The following is a 21,537-nucleotide window of genomic DNA, read 5'->3' as shown; positions in this document are numbered from 1 at the left end:
TAATGACTGTAATGGTCCAGGTTAGCCATGTTTTTACATGACCCCAGATTAGACTTTGTTTCTCGATTGGCTTCAATACCTTTGTTGGTTTTGGAATTTAAAAAAGGAAAGAAGCATGCAGTACTATCAAGATACAAATGGAGCAAAGGCAACTAATCTTTGTATAGTATACTAAAATTCTTTATTATGAAATGCATTTAAGCAATATTTAGAAAAGGTTTCCTGGATGGCGCTCTCAAAGAGCAATCGTGCAGCACATGAGGGTCGGGGCTAGACTGAAGAAACTCAGGGCTTTGTCCCTAAAGCTGCTTATGGGAGCTGGGACACTGTCAGGTAAAAACAGAACCTTTGTGAGGTATGAAACAGTTTCCTAAAATGAGACAATGAATCTTATTGTTCATTATCTAGGGTTGCATGAACAGTAACAAAAATCTAGAGTGTTCTATAAGGTTAAATGGTTTTCTGTGAGTTCTGTCAAGTTTGGTTTCCCATTTAAATTCTCTATAAAGTGGATGTGCTAAAAGCATGAAAAGTTTTATTTGGGTATCTATGAAATAAAAATTTTAGCAGTATTTTATGGACAACAAAAGTGAAAAGAAGAAAAACAGAAATGTATATGAAGGCAGGTACACCCAAAGCTAATAATGGAATATCAGGCTGGGAGGAAGGTGGGGTGGCTGATAAATCCTCACACCTGGCGACATCACCATTTGCTTATCTTTTTAATATAATGACTTTCATCAAAACCACCCAGCCTTAGCCGTGGATCTAGGGTGATATTCCACATGAATCTCTCACATTATTTCAAGAGTCATAATATCAGTGACATATTAATCATTAAAGGGTATGGCTATAGGTGAGGTTCTATGCTATTTTTGTGATTTGTTATTACAAACTGGATGGGTGTAGAGCCCATAATAACTATTGCACTGGCACACTGACAGGCTATTCTAACAACAGATCAGTTACCAGCACACAACTTTTATTTACTTTTATCGGCAGGTGAGATGGAGTACTTAGGGTTACATTTAAAGAAAACTTTTAAAACAAAATTAACCTTTAGGGAATAATTCTGGGGACAAATAGCAAAGAGGGCCAGAAATCTCAGAACTAGCCCTTAAACCCACAACATCTGCTCATCCTATTATACTGGCAGTGTAAAAACAAACAAGAGTGTGTGTTTACTTTATTTGAAACAGGGGAAACATTTAGACAGAAATACATATAAAAATAATAAATCTTTGCTGACACTAATAATAATAAACCAATAAAAACATTTTACACAGTTAATGCGCTGGAGACATGTGCTGATGCTGAGAAAGGGAGCACAACGTTCAACTTTGTGCTTCCAACAAGATATAAAAATAAAATCCAACAGAACCTGCCAGGTTGACACAAAAACACAGGTCTCGCTTGGCAGTATCACCTCACGTTATGTCAGGTTATCAGGGCTATTGAGAGGTGCCAAATATAGGATCCAGGAGACCAGGTTCACAGAGAAGTGGACAAAAAAAGAAGACACAGGGAGATACGGAGGAAGAAAGAAAACAAAAAGCACTAGAAGAGACAAGAGAAGAAGCTGAGCTGTGGTAAAGGAAACAAGGGCATATAAGTAGTCAGTGGAGAAGGTAGGAAGACTCTTTGAGAGAGCATGAATGATTATTAGAGAGCAGGAGTGAGAGTGTGAGAGAGTACATATATTAATCATTATATAATATAATCGATGTGGGCATAGTTTTGGTGGACCTGGTGGAGCCAGAACATTTCATGTTCGAACCCAGGCAGCAGAAATGTCTTGTGATGGCCCTGGAAACAATACCGCCTTAAAATTTAAAACTTTCCTTCCATTGTCAATAAATCTATTTTACCAAGTACATTTTTTCTAAAACAATATCCCAATCTCTCTCATTATTTGCAACAATCAAAAACCACTCCCAGAATTTTAATAGTTTGGTTCTGGAAAGCAGGTATCTGAGTACCATTGTAATAACCAATAGTAAAGCAATCACATTAAGAGTCAGCAGAATACCAGAAGCACATGTAAAATACTCAATTATGGCCAGGTGGAGAATATACATTAGACTCCAACCCCTGGACCAAGGTAAGAGATTAGGAGAAAGGGAAGTGATAGATAGAATAGTTAGTATGAAAACTTTATATATATAAAGAGAAAGGGCAGCGATAGAAGGGGATGATAATTAGAAAATATCAATTGGGAGAAAGGGGGAAGATCATAAGAAAAGGGAGAGACCGAGAGAAATGGAGAGATTAAGGGAAATTGGAAATATGAGATATAGAATGAGAAAGGGAAGGATCAAAGTGAGAGATAAAAAAAGAACAGAGATAGGCAGAAAAATGTTTTGTGGACGGATTAAATGAAGTTTCAATTGTTCGGGAAGAAGATTCGGCACTACGTATGATGTAAAAAGGGCACAACATACCCACATGAAAACATCCCAGCGGCGAAGTACAGTGGAAGGAGCATCATGATTTGGGGCCTAGACAGAATATCATCTAGGGGAAAATGAATTCCCAGGTTTATTAAGGTATCAAAGGATAATGTCAGGATGGCTCAGCCGAACAATGACCCAAAACATTGAAGTAAACCTACTACAGAATAGCTTAAAAAAAAACAAAATCTGCCTTTTGGAGTGGCTTAGTCAGAGCCCAGACCTTAACTGATTAGATATGCTGTGGAATGGCCTCAAGAGGGCCATTCACACCAGACATCCTATGAGTATAGCAGAGCTTAAGCAGTTCTGTCATAAAGAATTGCCTAAAATTCCTGTTTGTGGTTATTGCTGCCATTTGCTCCCATTGTTATGAAATCCAACGGCTCACTTACTTTTTCCTCCAACACTGTGGATGTTTAATTGGTATTTTGACCAATTAAAAGACGTGAAATATTATCATTGTTTGGTTATAATATATATATATATATATATCATTTATTATGAAAAAATATAAACTATTGGGAATCATGAAAAACTGTCAGTTCACCTAGAACTATGAATGAGAAAATACACATACTAAAATATACTTATGTTTATGTACTGATTTTGAAAAGACCTAATATGACATATTTTCATTGATGTTTGGCTTAACATGGCTAAATATAACTAGATTTTTTTTTTTAAAGTTATATTATGCTGGAAGCTGATTCCAAAAGCGGCTAGAACTAAACTATATACTGTATTTTCTCGATTATAAGACAAGGTTTTTTTCAGAGCAAAGTATGTGAATTAATATTTACTAATAAAACTTTTCTTATAGCAGGGCTTGACAAATATCAGGGCCAGGTCGCCATGGCGACTGAGAATTTTGTCCTGGCGCCTAGGTCAGGGTTGTCCAACTACGGCCTGCCCGACTTCAATGTGCGGCCCGCGTGACCAGGTGGGCTGGCAGACCAACGTTCACATAGAGCAGCCACGAGGTGAGGTGGTAAGACCGCCGTGTGTGCAAGTGTGTGCATGCCGTCTGGCATACACCGTGCTGCTGAGTGGCAGTGCCACTCAAGGGGGCGGGCTCACAGAAGAGTTCCTCGTGACGGGGAGAGGATCGTCACGATGGAGGTGAGCAGGAAAAAAAGAAAAGCGAAAATCTAAGTATTTTTTTAAAAAATGTAGGGGTTCGAGGAAAGTGGACCTATATTTAAGGAGGGAGATTCCCTTGGGACATCATTAAAACTTAAATAATACAAAAACTGGGAATCTTACATTACTGGGTACATGTCCCACATTTCAAATAAACCCCATATAAGACTACATATTTCCTAAAAGCACATCTTTGAAGATACCAGAGACATCCTACTTAACTTTCCAGGTGGCCAACTGCAACCACAAAACTAATGGTAATGCAGGAATTCGGGGTTCTAGCTATACCTTTTCACGTCAGGATTGTTTTGTGATGAATGCTTCACACTGGGCTACATGGAACAAGAAAAAAACAAAAAAAATATCCCTTTTCTCCTGAGTAGATAGAGACCTCATACAATACAGTGCAAATGTTTTAGGCAAGTGTGAATAAATGCTGTAAAGTGAGAATGCTTTCAAAATCAGACCAAAAAATCCAGAGAATTTTTAGAAATCAAATTAATATTTTGGTGTGACTACCCTTTGTTTTCAAAACAGCATCAATTCTTCTAGACACACGTCTACTTATTGGAGGCCTACTTATTGGAGAAACTCGTGAGTGAGGGGCCTGTGTTTAAGTCCCATTGTTTTTAAGAACTGTTTGCTGTTTTATTTTTCTTTTGTATGTCTTGTTTTTTGCAATTGTGGCAGTGTAATCTTTGTCTTTTTTGTTATTAAAATATTCAAAATCTAAGTCTGTCTTTGGGCTCTAGTATTGATATCCACAAACCCTAAGAGAGGAAAACATGTTACCATATTGTTATTAAGTTCTAGAGGATATATATATCCGTTGTTTGCCCGGGGTGGGTTAATATATATATATAGAGATAAATGTTCTAATTCGGATTTCTCACGAATCCGGTATCAAAATCGTGAGTGGTGGCAGACTACCTGGGGGGATACAGGCAGGATTTGGGAGTTAATTTGGTGTAACTGATGCCTTGTTAAGGGGTGAAGTTAGTAAATCCAGAGTCCTGGTGCTATTAACCCCTTCATGCCCACGCCCTCCACACAGTCATGGCTTGGCAAGTAGTCCTGAGCATGACACCCAAGGCCCCGGCGCAATGATGAAAGAGAAGAGGACAGACGCTCCATACGCGAACGTGAGGAATAATGCATCACACTGCTTCTCGAATTCACACTACCCTTTTCCCTTTTTTCTCACTGAAGGCGTATATCACGCATTTATCCTGGATGTTGTTGCTTCACGTGACGAGAACTACACAAAAAAATATTTTTTTTTCTGATTACTCTGTTGCGTCACATTTCACACACCAACTGGGTCCATCTATCGAGAGGCAGGAGTGGACTCATGTCGCCAATGTCGCCCACTGCTATTGTTGCCGGTGGTAACAGGTTGGCAGCTATCTGCCTTCCCAGTCAATTAGGACGTCTACTTCACTTAGAGATTTCTGGTCCACTTTCCCTACATTGATGTTTGTTACGCTCATACCTCAGGTACCTTTAGTCGTTCTCACACCCCACTTTTCTCAGAAGGACTTACGTTGACTTATTCAGCTTAATCTTTAGGTTGTTTCAGAGCATCTTCCAAATGTTGTTATGCGGGGCTTGTTGAAAGATTTGTTTCTCCGGAGAGATGTTTCTTGCTTGTATGCGGAAACACCTGACATATGGTATGCATAACTACCTTGGTAACATCACATAACGGGTTGTGAGTTTATTTATTTTTTTCACACCACTGTGCCACGTTTCATTTGCTCGCATCGTAGGAGTCTTAGATATATGTGACGTCATAATGCTTAGATCACACCGCACTGTATCATCGCTCCCACCCACGACCTTGACGGTCTTCCATGCTCATTCATACTCCCACTCAAGAAGCATTGAGGGGCGTTGTATTCATGCTAACCTCCCTGTGGGGGATAATGTTATAAGCAGTGTACACGAACAGCTCGGCAACCACAAGTCACTTGATCCAGATGTAGGAGACACGCTTGTGATGGGGAAATACACAAAACACTTTTTTTAAAAAAAAATTTTACTTTCTCATACTACATTCTCACGTCTCATTTGTCCCCAGAGGAGGGGAATAAAGTACTCATGCAGTTTAACCGCTCAGATGACATCACACTGTCTTACTGCCTCCGCTCACATCCTTCGTGATTTCTCAGGCACCTGCTTATTCAACCTCAAGGTATGTCGAGGGGTCTTGTATATATTCTTGCTCTAAGTTATACATACCTGTATTATCAAAGCTGTTCTAATGCTATAACATCCTATTGTTATAGGAGCTGTGCTTTGCTCGGATCGGGTGGTTCTCTCGTTTGGGAAGGAGGGTGGGGGTTGGGATTGGGCTGGTGGGTGGGGGCCCTTGGTTTTTATAATGGGCTATGTTTAAATTGTGCATCGGATGGTCGTTAATGTCGATTCTAACTGAAATGGGCTTTGGCTGTGGAGCAATGTGATTTTGTCCTTCAAATTTGTTTTTTTTTTAGGTGAATTTTACAATCAATATTCCATACATCACACATCTCGAGCTAGGTTTCCTTGACTCCCCTAGCAGTTCGGGAATCTCTCTTTTGAGCAATTGGCTGCTGTCTGCACTGTCTGCTCTCTCCTATGCTTGCCAAGACACCTATTTTGAGTCCTTTCCTCTAATCCTATCCTTTCCAGACCACCCCTTGCTGTGTGTTTTTTCTTTCTTTCCTCCCTTTCTTTTCTCTCTCTCTTCCTTGCTTCACCCTTTATCTTTCGATTTCCTCCTCCCAATACTCTCTCTATAGCTGCTCTCCTCCTTAATCTCTATCAGCATCTCTTGCCATGTCTTGCTGGTACATCCTTCCGCCCTTCCCCTATGGTGATTATGAGCCTCAACGTACAAGGTCTTAATGCTCCTGAGAAACGCTCTCGGGGGTTTAGAGACCTTAGGCGTTCCGCACCGTCGGTGGTACTGCTACAAGAGACGCACTTCTGGGGCTCCCAAGCCCCTCCTTTCATAACTCAGCTTTGCCGCAATTTAATCGAGGGGGATGGCTATCTTATTTTCGCAACATACCGCATTTCAACTGTTAGATATGCGGGAGGATCCAAACAGCAGATTTATGTTTGTTAAAGGCATCATACATGACCAGGTGTTCACTTTTGCCTCCATTTATCTCCCCAATCGGAGACAACGTTCCGCTTTGTCTTGCATCCCTCGTTCCCTCATGGAGTTCAAGCTGGGTGTGTTAGTTTTGGGTGGGGACTTTAATATGCCTCCTGATCCTCAAATTGACACTACATCGGGAACCTGCCACACGTCTTCTTCCCATAGCAAACAATTCAACTCTATCCTGCAGAAGTATAGATTGGTGAATTGTTGGAGAGTTCTTAACCCTGATGGGAGAGGTTACACGTTATTCGGCACCACACCGGTCATTCTCCAGAATCTATCTTCTCCAGATGGAGCACTGCCACTTAGGCTCCCTAATAAATAGCTCGATTGACGCAGCCGAACTTTCAGATCACTCCCCAATTACTTGAGTCTCCATGCCCACCTCTTTCGGCCCACTGTCATGTCCTGGCGGCTTAATGAGCCTTTACTCTCAGATGATGACACGACTTGGAAGATCTCCGACCAAAATGCGAACTCAGGGATTGACCACTCGTCTGTCTGGGAGGCTCATAAGTGCACAATTAGGGTTTGTTTTTTGTTTTTTATTGGGAAGGCATCCCATTTAAAACGCTTGAGGAATCAGGAGATCCTGGACCTCACAGAGCGCATTGTGACTTTGGATTCTCTCCATAAGCAAACTTGCGACTTATCTAGACCTACTATCACTGCGACGTCGCTTGAGCACATTAATCAATAATAAGATTTTTACGCACTAAAGCCCTTTTTTATGAGCACGGCAATAAGAGCGGCCGGTTGCTTGCGAGGGCCCTGCGAGCCAAACAACAGTCGCTTTATATTAGCAAAATTAAGACACATCGGGATCAAATCTCATGCTCCCCTAAGGACATAGCCAAATATTTTTGCCGGTACTATAGATCTCTATAATCTTTAAGAAGAGCATATAGGTGATCGTAGAAGCTCCATAATCAAAGATTATCTAACCACTCATGTGCGCCGCAAGCTCTGAGCTGACCAGGCGGAAGGCTTGGAGTGCGAGATCACTGCCAATGAAATAATGGCAGCCATGAAATCTATGGAATCCGGGAAGGCCCAGGCGGGTTTTTCCCTTACATATTATCGTGTCTTTTGGAAACTTGCAAACACATCACTGCTTAACGCTGTTCGTGAGGGAGTCTGGTTACATCCCTACTCGCTGATGGCTACAATATCAGTGCTACCTAAGGATGGCAAAGATCCCTTACTCTGCCAGAGCTATAGACCTATCTCCCTTCTAAACACGGATCTGGAGCTATTTGCAAAAGTCCTGGCTTCCAGACTTCAACGACTCCTGGGATCTTTGATCCACCCAGACCAACCGGGCTTTATTATGGGGAGGGAGGTGACGTACAGGTCGTTGAATACTATTCATCTTGCCCGGAAAACCGGCCAGAGGATCCTCCTTTTGTCAACGGATGCGGAAAAGGCGTTTGATAGGATCGCGTGGGATTTTATGATTCAAACCCCCCAGTCTTTTGGTTTTGGCTGATTTTTGGCATCACTGGGTCACCGCTCTATACTCAACCCCTACGGTGTGGATTCGATTAAACGGAGCCCTCCCTGAATCTTTCTCAATCCAGAACGGTACACGTCATGGCCCCCCTCCCTTTTATTTGTCATTTCTTTAGAACCTTTCCTGCAAGCGGTCTGGCATAATCAATGCATACATGGGCTGCTTGGGACAGACCGCTCCTTCAAGGTATCCCCATACGCTGAAGATTTGCTGTTTGCTGTATCGCAACCCCTGATTTCTCTACCACATCTTCATAGAGAATTACGGGAATACAGATCAATACAGATAAATCTGAGATCATTGATCTCTCTCTGACCCCGGACAAGGCGCGCGCAATTAGAAGTTAATTTTCTTACAGATGGTGTCGTGATAGCATTGGATATGATAGCATATGTGGATACCTAGCGATTTAAGTTTGGTGTTTCGAGAGATTTTTCCTAGGCTACTGATCCAATTACGAAAAGACCTGAAACGATGGACCTTCCCTCGTGTTTCCTGGCATGGTAGGGTTAATGTGATTAAAATGAACGTACTCCCACGGGTATGATATCTTTTTCAGATTCTATATACCAAAGGTGTTCTTGTTGGAACTTCAGACGATGATTACCAGGCTTGTTTGGAATAGGAAAAGCCCTAGAATTTGTTACGACATGCTCACCCAAACAAAAAGGTATGGGGGGGGTCTCACTTTGCCTGATTTTGTCTGTTACTATTGCGCTACGCATCTATTATGCATGCTGGAATAGCAGTACCGTCTGCCCCTTCAAACTTTGGATTGAATTGGAGCAGGCTTCCACCAATTCCTATTTTTGCCTTCCTGGGGCTTCACCCTGGTGAACCCTCCGTCACTGGGGCTTTTGGAGGGGACTGATGGCTAGCCTCCTGCCTACTGACAATGGGCCCTGACATTAGAAGGGGTTCTGTTCTTGGGGAAGTGGGTACAGGGACCCATTTTCTACTGATTTCCCCTATTATATGTTTTACCACATTTCCCACACAGATACTCACAACTGTAAATGCCAGCTGGACATCCTGTTGTAGGAAGAAGGCTGATTGTATTTGCATTGGGTGCATTGTTGATTTTATAGGTGTGAAGTGTTTCCCCTGTTATTGTGTGAGTTAGCCCTTGTCTTAAGACCCCTTGTAGATATGACTAGGTGTCACTGCTGTATATCTAATTATCAATTACACAACAGGTAGCTGTTAATCCTGTGAGCTCCTGTTATCTCTGTGTCTAGCCATTGTCTGTCTCAAGCCAATTATATGTCTATTATTATTCCATGTCTACGTCCCCAATTAATGTAATTATTTATGTCTCACGTCATTCTGTCCTTCTCCCGGATATTGTGTTGCATGATTTGATCTAATTACTTATATTATATATAGTATATAGTTTGTGTGTTTGGTTCAAATAAAGGAGTTCCTGTTTTACCTAACAACGAGTCCTGCCTTGTTATTTAGGTAAGCCTCGGTGCTGCCCTTATACTCCCGTATACTACAGTGCCGCAGAGGTTCCTGAGAGGCTGTATTTCCTGCTGTGGTCAGCAATATTTCAACCTGATGATCCAAGTCTTGTATGTCCGGTGACTATGGGCAGAAGGAACCAACGTTCGGCGGGTGTACTCAGTCGAGGGAAGGGGTTGTTCCCATCACACAAACCCCTTTGTTCGCACTACCCTAGCGCTTTGGTGTCACAGACGGATGAGTGGGACACTCCACTCTCCCTTTGTCACTGTCCCCTATAATGGGAAACCCAGACTTCGCGCTGGGGTTTGTTTTATAATCCGTTTAGTGTCTGACTCACAGTAGCAGCTCCTACTTACAGTTCCTCCCTGCAGTCACTGCCAAGTGGCCCGCCCACTTCCTTTTTCCAGTCCCTCCCTGCAGTCACTGCCGATTGGCTGCAAGGAGGGACAGGGAGAAAGGGGGGGGCTATTCTGCAGTGACTGCAGGGAGGGACAGGGAGAAAGAAAGGGACGGGGCCAAAGTGCCAATTGTCCCCGCCCATTTCCTATACCGTCGACATGGCTCAAGAACTCACTGGTGAGTATAAAATTTATATTTGGGCTGCTGAAAGTTAGGGGCAGTTATAGTTAATGGGGTGTTTAGGGTTAATTTAGGGGCAGTTATAGTTAGTGGGGTGTTTAGGGTTAATTGTGGTTGATGGGGTGTTTAGGGTTAATTTAGGGGCAGTTGTGGTTGATGGGGTGTTTAGGGTTAATTTAAGGGCTGTTATAGTTAATGGGGTGTTTAGGGTTAATTTGGGGGCAGTTGTGGTTGGTGGGGTTTTAGGGTTAATTTAGGGGCAGTTGTTATTAAATAAAGTTAACTTAAGGTGCAGTTAGAGCTAAAGGGGGGCAAACTGAGGGGAATCTATATCCTGGGGGCAGTGAAGATTAACCCTGTATTTATTTATAAAAGTATTGTCTGTGAACGAGTCTGCAAATCTTTGAGTGCACTATGGCATAGGGGGGTATACGGCATACCTTGGGAGGACAGAGTGACATATCTGGGGGTATAAGGCATATAGGCTATATAAGGCATATGTGGGGAGGACAGTGTGGCATGTCTGGGCTCAAATGTGCATAACTGGGGGGGGCAGATTGGGAAATAAAAACAAGAAATGCATTGTTATCAGTTTTTTTATTCTGCTGTTTGTTTCTTACATCCTACGTTACTTTATTAAATTATTTTAAATAAATGAAAATTTTAATTTTTTTTCCGATTAATCGAAGAAATTAAATCGGCCAACTAATCGATTATGAAAATAATCGTTAGTTGCAGCCCTAGTATTTCTTAACTTAGGAAAAAGGGGTTCTCCAGGGACACAGCAGTATTAGCGCAGTAGCGGAGTTGGACAGGGCCTGGTACAGGGTAACCGCCCTCTCCCAGGGGACATCTAGGGTTGTGCAGCCACATACCAGGGCCCTGACATAGCAGCAGTCCAGAACTAAACTTGGCTGGATGTGGAAATCCAAACAAAACTTGGATATGTCCAGCAGACACCCTGGAGCAGGCATGAAACATAACGGAACATAGAAATGGGCAAGATGCTGCAGGCTGCAGGAAATCCAAACAAAACTTGGATATGTCCAGCAGACACCCTGGAGCAGGCATGAAACATAACGGAACATAGAAATGGGCAAGATGCTGCAGGCTGGGAGTATGGAAGCTAAGCAGAGTATATAACAGAAACATAGTAAGCAAGGGGAACAGAGCAAGCAAGGGGGACAAAGCGAGTAAGGAACATAGGAAAACAGGACATACCTGGAACAGGGCACAACAAAGAACAGGGGAAATGGCAAGGAACACAGGGATGGAGTGAGGAGCCAGAATACCTGGACGCTTCTCCTTTAAGCAAGGATAGGACATCTTAACTGGGACACGGGGAGAGGAGAGAGGAACCAAAATCCTCAGATGATTCAGGGTAGGAGGGCAAAGGTACACAAAATACAGACACACATGGATACAGGACTAGCCTAGGAGTATGAGATAACAATTGGAGATTCCGTCACATCATATGGCCATAGTAAGCTTAGTCCACCACTACGCCAAAGTACTCCAATATTCGGTGGGTCCTAACGCTAAACCCTGCCTACAGAGGTACTAAACAAACTAAACATGGAATATAAACACATATCAAAGAGACAGAGACAAACTGAGACAAACATAACGGGTGGGGCACACCTTATAAAGGGAAAAGAGCTGAAGCAAAGAGCAGAACTGGAATCAAGGAATCAGAATTACGGAACAGAGCATTTGGAAATCTAGGAATGGATTACAGCAAAGTATGGAAACCGAGGCAAGGCAAGGAAACTGAAGCAAGGCAAGGAAACCAAAGATGAGCAGCTCCGCAGCTTGAATGGGACCTGACTTAGAGCGGCCCTTACAATAGATGAGTAAAAGATTTTCAAGTAAAAGTCAAAAAAGTCATTTTTTTCTAAATTTTTCACCATATTTTATACTTTTTGTTATAGTAAATGATATGATACAATCAAAATAATGACATCTAAAGAAAGCCCTTCTCTTGGAAAAAACAAGATATAATTTGTGTGGGTTCAAACAGGAAAGAAGAAAATTACAGCTAACCGCAGAAATGTTAAAACAGCCACTGTCACGAAGGGTACAACAAATAAAATCAGCCATTGTCACAAGAGGTTAAAGAAACTTGGCTGGTAGGTTATTCCAAACATCTTATAAAAAACAGGATTCTGTGGATTTTCGGCAGCCTCAGTTGCTTGCATCTCTTCATGTAATCCTAGACAGCCTTGATGATGTTGGGATCCAGGGCCATACCCTCAGTTCTAGGACTCCTTGTTCTTTGTTACAGTAAATATGGTTCTTAATGACTTTCGTTGTATGCTTAGGGTATTGCATGATGGATAAGTATCTGCCTGTAATTCTCAGCACTGAAGAGACCATACATTCTGAACAAATCCCCAACTACATTTACAGAAATCAAGCCCCAAAGTTACAAAGAACTTCCACCATGCTTCACTGTTGCCTGCAAACACTAATTCTTGTACTGCTCTCCAGCCCTTCAGCAAACAAACCTCATTCTGTCAAATATGAAAAATGTTTACTCATCGGTCCTTAGTAGCTACTGCCATTTTTCTGCAACATAGATTCTGTGTTTTGTGAATTACTGCATTTCCTGGCCTTGTTTGCCTGTTGGAGGTATAGCTTTTTGTGAAGGGAAGTTTCTTCCGATTGTGAAGGGAAGTTTCTTTGAGCCTCTTAAAAAAGCTTAGACAGAAGATCTGAAAACTGTGAAATTTCAGAGAACTTGCTGTTATACCATAACTACCTTGTGTCTTGTTGCATTGCTCAGTCTTGCCATGGTGTATGGCTTTTGACTGCCTTTAGCAACCTTAAGCCTGAGTTTGGCTATTCCTCATCCGGTTTTATTTCTCCTACACAGCTGTTTCCGTTTCAGTTAATGATTGTGTATCAACCTACATATTAAATTGATGATCATTTCCACTTGTTGGTATATCTGATGCACTTTCGAAGGCAAAGCTTGCTTACATGAAATATTGATTTGATTTCATGTTTCTTCTGTTTACTCAGTTTGCATTTTGTTAAATGATAAAAAAATAAACAAGTCTAGGCCTGCAACAACTAATCGATAAAATCGATAATAATCGATAATGAAAATCGTTGACAACGATCGTAGTCAAATCGATTTTTATCGATTATAAAAAGAGGTTTTTTTCAGAGCAAATGCTCTGAAAAACTTCTCTCTTTATATAATCCGACCTCAGAGATCGGATTATAACACTAGAATCCAGATCCCCCGCAACGCTGCGATGCGCACAGACAACTTCCGCCTCTCCCCTCCACTTCCGCTGGGGCTCCTACGATGCAGCGGCAGCATTACATGATGTAAAAGCCCCAGCTGAAGTGAAGAGGAGTAACGGAGTCTGTGCACATTGAGGTCTCTTGCAGAGGATCATCCTCTCTGTCAGCTGGTGGGGGTCTGCGCGTTGCGCACAGACAGCCTCAGTTACTCCCCTTCATTTCCGCTGGGGCTTCTATGAAGCTCCAGTGAAAGTGCCTGTCAGCAACGGAGGTTCACAAAATACCAGGGAGTCGGGAGAGAGGCAGAGTGGTATATGGGAGGGGGAGGAGGCAGAGTGGTGTATGGGAGGGTGCCACTCTGCCTCCTCCCCCCTCCCATACACCACTCTGCCTCTCTATCCGACTCCCTGGTGTCTTGTGAATGTGAACCTCCGTTGCTGACAGGAGGCAGGAGTGGTGTATGGGAGGGGAGAGAGAGGCAGAGTGGTGTATGGGAGGGGGGAGAGAGGCAGAGTGATGTATAGGAGAGGGAGAAAGGCAGAGCGGTGTATGAGAGGGGGGAGAGAGGCAGAGTGGTGTATGGGAGGGGGGGAGAGAGGCAGAGTGGTGTATGGGAGGGGGGAGAAAGGCAGAGTGGTGTATGGGGAGGAGGCAGAGTGGTGTATGGGAGGGGGGAAGGAGGCAGAGTGGTGTATGGGAGGGGGAAGGAGGCAGAGTGGTGTATGGGGAGGGGGCAGAGTGGTGTATGGGGAGGGGGAAGGAGGCAGAGTGGTGTATGGGAGGGGGAAGGAGGCAGAGTGGTGTATGGGAGGGGGAAGGAGGCAGAGTGGTGTATGGGTGAGTTATAGTGGTGTATGGGGGGTATAATGAATTTCAGAGTGTCATATCTGGGGGAGGCAGAGTGGTGAATCAGGGAGTATAATGAATTTCAGGGTGGTGCAGAGCATTTATGGGGGTCGGAGTGGCATTTCAGGGTGCACAGTGGCATTTAGGGAGGTATAAGGCATAAATGGGGGCGAGTGGCATATATGAAGTTATAAGGCATATCAGGGGGCACAGTGGCATATAGGGGATATTAGGCATATCAGGGGGGCATAAGACATATCTGGGGGTAAAAGGTATATCAGGGGGCACAGTGGAATCTCTGGCATATAGGAGGTATAAGGCATATCTGGGGGCAGAGTGGCAAGCTGGGGGTCAGATGTGCATAACCGGGGGCAGTTTGGTAAATGAAAGAAAATATAAACAAGGCTTTTTTCTCATAGTTTTTATTAAATATGAAAAATAGTTAACATATGAATTAATATTTACTAATAACTTTGTATTAAAACCTAGTTTGAGAAACACTGTGTTTGGGTTCTTGTAGCTTTTATTATGTCAGTAAAATAAGAAGGTGAATAGAGAAATGCCATTGTGATAAAGAGATGAAAGTGTAAATTGTACGTTTTTTTATTACATTATTTTAAATTAATCGAAAAAATAATAGGCCAACTAATCTATTATTAAAATAATCGTTAGTTGCAGCCCTAAACAAGTCTATATCTTTTAAAGCATTTGTACTACATTTTTTCCACACTTTCTTAAAACACTTGCACAGCACTGTATAGGTGGTATGCCATTGTAACACAGCCACAAGAGACCACCAAATCAAAGTTCGAAATGGTTTCATCTGGAAGGTGCACCTAATGCTCTTGGGGGTAAAGTGCCTCTCAACACCCAAATACCACCCACAAACTAACTATATATTCCTTGAAATCACATCACCTGAGGATTTCAAAGGCAGCCTACTTAATTTTCCAGGTGGCCTGTCCCAAAAAGTCTTCCCAAAAAGATTGGGGGGGGGTCTACTGTATGTACCATTTCACGTATCAGGCACATTTTCAGATGAATGCTGCATTCTGTGCTACCTGGGGCAGGAAAGAAAAACAAACAAATGATCTTCCATTTCTGCTGAGCAAATAGATACCATATATGTGTGATATGCTAGTGTTACACAAGAGCCCTACATTATAACAGTACAAAGCAGTTGATATTTTTTTTTTCGTTTAACCATTAAGGTTCACGTCATGGTTTGGGGTTAAAACTACCCCTAAACATCAAAATTATCCCCATAAACTATGTATTCTCTAAAAGCACCTATCCCGAGGACATCAAGGACACTCCACTTAACATGAATCTAACGGGAACACAGGATAGGTCTTTTTTCTTCTGCCCTGTGACATTTTTGCACATATACGGATGAATGGTATTTGTTGGAGTCTCTTTTTTATTGCACACATGGCATGGTTCTTTCAAAATCGCTGCCAATTAATTTCATTATTGATTTGTTGAATCGATTTTAACTTATAATCTGACCTCAAATAAAGGTCGGAGGATAACAAAAAGTTGCCCAGGTACTCAGCATTCTAGGGGCCCCGTGGTGAATCACATTACTGCCAGCAATGTGATCCACCGCGAAGCACCGGAAAAAAACAGTAGCATATCTGTAGGGGAGGGGCCACCTCCCCTGGGCCGGTCTTCAGGGGGGTGCCGAGGCAGCTGCACCATTGTGCTCTCCCCAACCAGCCCTGCTCCCATGGGCAGTGCGCGCCCGATTAGCAGGGCGGGTTGGTGAGATCACAATCCCCCTCTAACCGGCCCAAAATTAGGAAGCGCAAGGTCTGTCACTTCAGACCTCGGCTTCCTGTTCCCTAAATCACTATGCACCGGCAAATGATGCAGAGTGCCGGGATATGACGTCACCCTGGCGCACTGCATCAATAGCTGGTGCGTAGTGATGAGGGAACACTAAAGCAGAGTTATTGTGCCTATCAGACCTATTGTGCTTCTTGATTTATCTTACGTGTACCAGACCCCGGCTATCCTTGACGTGTTCTCCCAGTGTACCAGACCCCGGCTGTCCGTGACGTGCACTCTCTGTGTACCAGACCCCGACTATCCTTGGCGTGTTCTCTACGTGTTTTCTGCTCGCCTGCTTCCTGGGTTCCTTCCTGTGTTTTTTGGCGACTGTATCTGCTGCCTCACAGTTTGTAAGCTAGTGTGTGTGTATGGGCAGTGTAGGTATTTGTGTGTTTGTAAGCTGGTGTGTGTGTAAAGGCAGGGGAGTGTGAGGGCAGTGAATGTGAATACATGTGTGTATGGACAGGCTTGTGTAAGGGCAGTGTATGTGTATATGTGTGTTTATGGGCACGTGTGTGTAAAGGCAGCGTGTATGGGCAGGTGTGTGTAAGGGCAGTGTGTATATGCGTGTTAATGGGCAGGTGCGTAAAAAGGCAGGGTGTATGTGTGTATATGTGTGTTTGTAAGCTGGTGTGTGTATGTGTATTGGCAGTTGGCTGCAACTAACCATTATTTTCATAATCGATTAGTTGGCCGATTATTTTTTCGATTAATTGATTAATCGGATAAAAAAAATGAATGTAAATTTTTCATTTATTTAAAATAATGTAATGAACAAATGATGTTAAATACAAACAGCAGAATAAAAAAAACTTTGATAAAATGCATTTCTTGTCTTTATTTCCCAACCAGCCCCCCCCAATTTATGCACATTTGAGCTTGCCACACTGCCTCCCACGTATGCCACTCCACGCTGTCTCCCACGTATGCCACTCCACGCTGCCTCCCATGGATGCCACTCCACGCTGCCTCCCACATATGCCTTATACCCCGATACACCACTCCATCCTCCCTAGACATGCCACGCTGCCCTCCCCACATTTACCACTCCACGCTGGCTCCCACATATGCCACTCCACGCTGCCTCCCACATATGCCACTGTGGCCCCTTATATGCCTTATACCCCGATACACCACTCCATCCTCCCCAGACATGCCACACTGCCTCCCAAACATGCCACGCTGCCCTCCCCAGATACGCCACTCCACTCTACCCCCAGATATGCCTTATACAGTGGGGCAAAAAAGTATTTAGTCAGCCACCAATTGTGCAAGTTCTCCCACTTAAAACGATGAGAGAGGCCTGTAATTTTCACCATAGGTACACTTCAACTATGAGAGACAGAATGGGGGGGGGGAGAATACAGGAAATCACATTGCAGGATTTCTAATGAATTCATTGGTAAATTCCTTGGTAAAATAAGTATTTGGTCACCTACAAACAAGCAAGATATCTGGCTCTCACAGACTTGTAACATCTTCTTTAAGAGTCTCCTCTGTCCTACACTTGTTACCTGTATTAATGGCACCTGTTTGAACTTGTTATCAGTATAAAAGACACCAGTCCACAACCTCAAACAGTCACACTCCAAACCCTACTATGGCCAAGACCAAAGAGCTGTCGAAGGACACCAGAAACAAAATTGTAGACCTGCACCAGGCTGGGAAGACTGAATCTGCAATAGGCAAGCAGCTTGGTGTGAAGAAATCAACTGTGGGAGCAATTCTTTGAAAATGGAAAACATACAGGACCACTGTTAATCTCCCTCGATCTGGGGCTTCACGCAAGATCTCACCCCGTGGTGTCAAAATGATCACAAGAACGGTGAGCAAAAATCCCAGAACCACACGGGGGGACCTAGTGAATGACCTGCAGAGAGCTGGGACCAAAGTAACAAAGGCTACCATCAGTAACACACTACGCCGCCAAGGTCTCAAATCATGCAGTGCCAGGCGTGTCCCCCTGCTTAAGCCAGTACATGCCCGGGGCCATCTGAAGTTTGCTAGAGAGCATTTGGATGATCCAGAAGAGGATTGGGCGAATGTCATATGGTCAGATGAAACCAAGGTAGAACTTTTTGGTAGAAACTCAACTCGTCGTGTTTGGAGGAGAAAGAATGCTGAGTTGCATCCAAAGAACACCATACCTATGGTGAAGCATGGGGCTGGAAACATCATGCTTTGGGGCTGTTTTTCTGCAAAGGGACCAGGACGACTGATCCGTGTAAAGGAAAGAATGAATGGGGCCATGTATCGTGAGATTTTGAGTGAAAACCTCTTTCCATCAGCAAGGTCTTTGAAGATGAAACGTGGCTGGGTCTTTCAGCATGACAATGATCCCAAACACACCGCCCGGGCAATGAAGGAGTGGCTTCGTAAGAAGCATTTCAAGGTCCTGGAGTGGCCTAGCCAGTCTCCAGATCTCAACCCCATAGAAAACCTTTGGAGGGAGTTGAAAGTCCGTGTTGCCCAGCGACAGCCCCAAAACATCACTGCTCAGTCCTCATCATTAAATTAACCCTAAACACCCCATTAACCATAACTACCCCTACATTAACCCTAAATACCCCATCAACCACAACAACCCTAAATTAACCCTAAACACCCCATTAACCACAGCATCCCCTAAATTAACCCTAAAGACCCCATCAACCACAGAATCCCCTAAATTAACCCTAAACACCCCATCAACTACAGCTTTTATCGATTAGTTGTTGCAGCCCTAATTGGCAGTGTGAGTGTGTGTGTAAGAGCAGTGTAGGTATTTGTATTTTTGTAAGCTGGTGTGTGTATACATGTGTGTGTTAGTGGACAGGCTTGTGTATGTGTGGACAAGGGCAGTGTATGTGTATATGCGTGTTAATTGGCAGGTGTATTTCCTTCTGATTTTGTCTCACATGCAGCAAATATCATCAAGATCCAGGCCATGTGTCTCCAGTACCATCCCTTCTACAACATCCTCTACGCATACTCTTTTCACGGAACTTCAATTTAAATCAAATAACTTAGCAGAGAAAAACTTACAGTTCTTCTGCCTAAAATGCAGCCAACAAGGGGAAAGCCCCTGGTCGGGGAAAACCAGGACTTAGAGGATACCAACAGTTAGGTGGCCTGGGTGAAAGCAGGTAAGTACTGAGTGGAGAATGCAAGGTTTGGGCTTTAACGAAGGACAGACAACACAACAAGTAAAACAGGACAACAAGGATTAAGGAGTACTGTAAACTCAGGATAGCCGGGTAAGTACACATAGCCGCCAATTGTACAAGCCAAGGTTCAGCACACAGGTCGAGTAGTCAGACAAGCAAAGGGTTAAAAAGACAAGCAAAGGGTCAAAAAGACAAGCAAAGGGTCAAAACAATCTGATCATTCTGAATGCAGCTCACAGCAAAGGACCACAACAGGGTGCCAGCAAACGTAAGATCTTTAACTACTACGATCCCTTGGTATGCAACAAAACTACTGATAATGATAGAATAGTCGTCTACCTTAATTGCAAAATCACCCTTTTTCATATTTAGTCATTACATGAATTCATGTGTACAGTAAAGAGGCTCTTCAACACCTTCAAGACAGATACATTTTTACATCTGTGAATGACAGAATTTTCAACATTTCTGCTATTGTCCTTGTTTTCCCTCTTTCTCGTTTAGTGTACCCACACAAACTATATGTTTCTTTCTGGACAAGTAGAGCTTTCCCTTTTAAACCACTCATTTATATAATCTGTCATTTATTTAGAAAAAAATATATGATAGAAAAACATGTGAGAATGTACCCCTGATAAATTGTACACAGCTCATACAAACAAGAAATAAAAACCCAAAACATAATCATACACCAAAAATATATTTATATGCCTGTCCTGAGTCTGGATATACCTTGAAAGTAATAGGGCAAATAATAAAATGTTTGGTTTGGTATTCTAAATCTCTACATAATATTATATATATATATAAAATGTGTTTCTGAAAAGTATACAACCTAGGGTATTGCACTATTTTTGACATATTTCATGCATCCACCAACCTCATCCAAAGTTTAGGGGGGGAGACTTCTCAAACAAACTTACTAATGCAAACAAACAAACACTGATTTCCACAACATTCTCCAAGTACAGCAGTGCCCTACACACGCATTGGCATGTATTGAGAAAGCTACAGGGCATTCACTTTTTTAAAAAAATAAAATTGTAGTAAGGGCAGTATTTTTTAAATAGGGTTATCTTTATTCCTTTTTTCTTTTGTAAAACTTTTTTATTGTTTATTTCCCCCAAGAATGGGAAAACAGATGCTTTTGTGTCAAATGCGAAGTGTTTTTCTGACAAAAAGCGCGCATGTGGCAAAATATTCATAAAATATTTGAGAATTTAACAATACTAGGAATGAAGTTTATAATGCTGCATTTAGCCACAAAACTGTAAAATTTAGAAGTGTACATGTAACAGCACATTTGAGAATTATCTGGAAACATTCCCAGGGCAGTCTGGGGAGGGGGGGTACATAACAACAACACTGTAAGTGCTAAAAGTTCCATTATATTATTTATTACACAGTTGGATTGTTTTAAAAAGGGGCCTTTAAAAATTGCCTGTTTTGTGCGCTCGTACGAATCAATGAATATGAGGGTGATCTCCAACTAAATTAACGGAAATTAATTGTAAAAGAGCTGACATTTCTTTTGGATTTGTTGCCTCGTGTAGCTGCCATTACAAGCTGTTTTGGCGCTCCTTGATGAGATAAAGTGGGAGGGACTGTGTGTAGGAAAGTTCATATCAATAACTGAAGAAGCCACAAAAACGGGAGTGGTCTCATTGATTGTTATGGTGGTGATTGGGTCCTTACTTTTTTCACTCTGGCCAATCAGCATTTACAAGGGGAAGGGACAAGCATTAGATATATAAGTGTGCTGAGTTCATCTGAACTTGTCAGTAGCAGCAGGGCCGGCCCTATAATGGGGCAGACTGGGGCAATTGCCCCAGGCGGCACTTTAGAAGGGGCGGCACTTTGCCGCCCCAAGCGCTTTTTTTTTTTTTTTGAAGCGGAGGAGAGAGAGAGAGGGGCACCGAGTGGTTTTCGCTTACCCGCTCAGCGCCCCTCTCTCTCTCTCCTCTGCGGCGAGTCTCCCTGTTCGGTCCCGGTGCCGGCTTGTAATGCAGAGCGCCGGAAGTGACGTCAATTTCCGGCGCTCAGCATTACAAGCCGGCACCGTGGCAGAGCAGGGAGACTCGCCGCAGGACTGTTTAAAGGTAAGTACCGGTGGGGGCGGGGGTAGATAATGGCGTCGGCGAAGTTTAAAATGCC

General features: G+C 43.0%; 1 protein-coding gene across 6 annotated transcripts in view; it reads right to left on the bottom strand.

Moving 5' to 3' along the window:
- The window catches only part of COBL (cordon-bleu WH2 repeat protein), a 318,027-nt gene that overhangs the window by 198,532 nt on the left and 97,958 nt on the right, over positions 1–21,537 (bottom strand). The window lies entirely within an intron of this gene.

This window comes from Spea bombifrons, chromosome 5, assembly GCF_027358695.1.
Source record: "Spea bombifrons isolate aSpeBom1 chromosome 5, aSpeBom1.2.pri, whole genome shotgun sequence".
Classification (NCBI taxonomy): Eukaryota; Metazoa; Chordata; class Amphibia; order Anura; family Pelobatidae; genus Spea; species Spea bombifrons.
The sequence above is the reverse complement of the archived record's forward strand: the minus strand, read 5'-3'. Positions and strand labels throughout refer to the sequence as shown.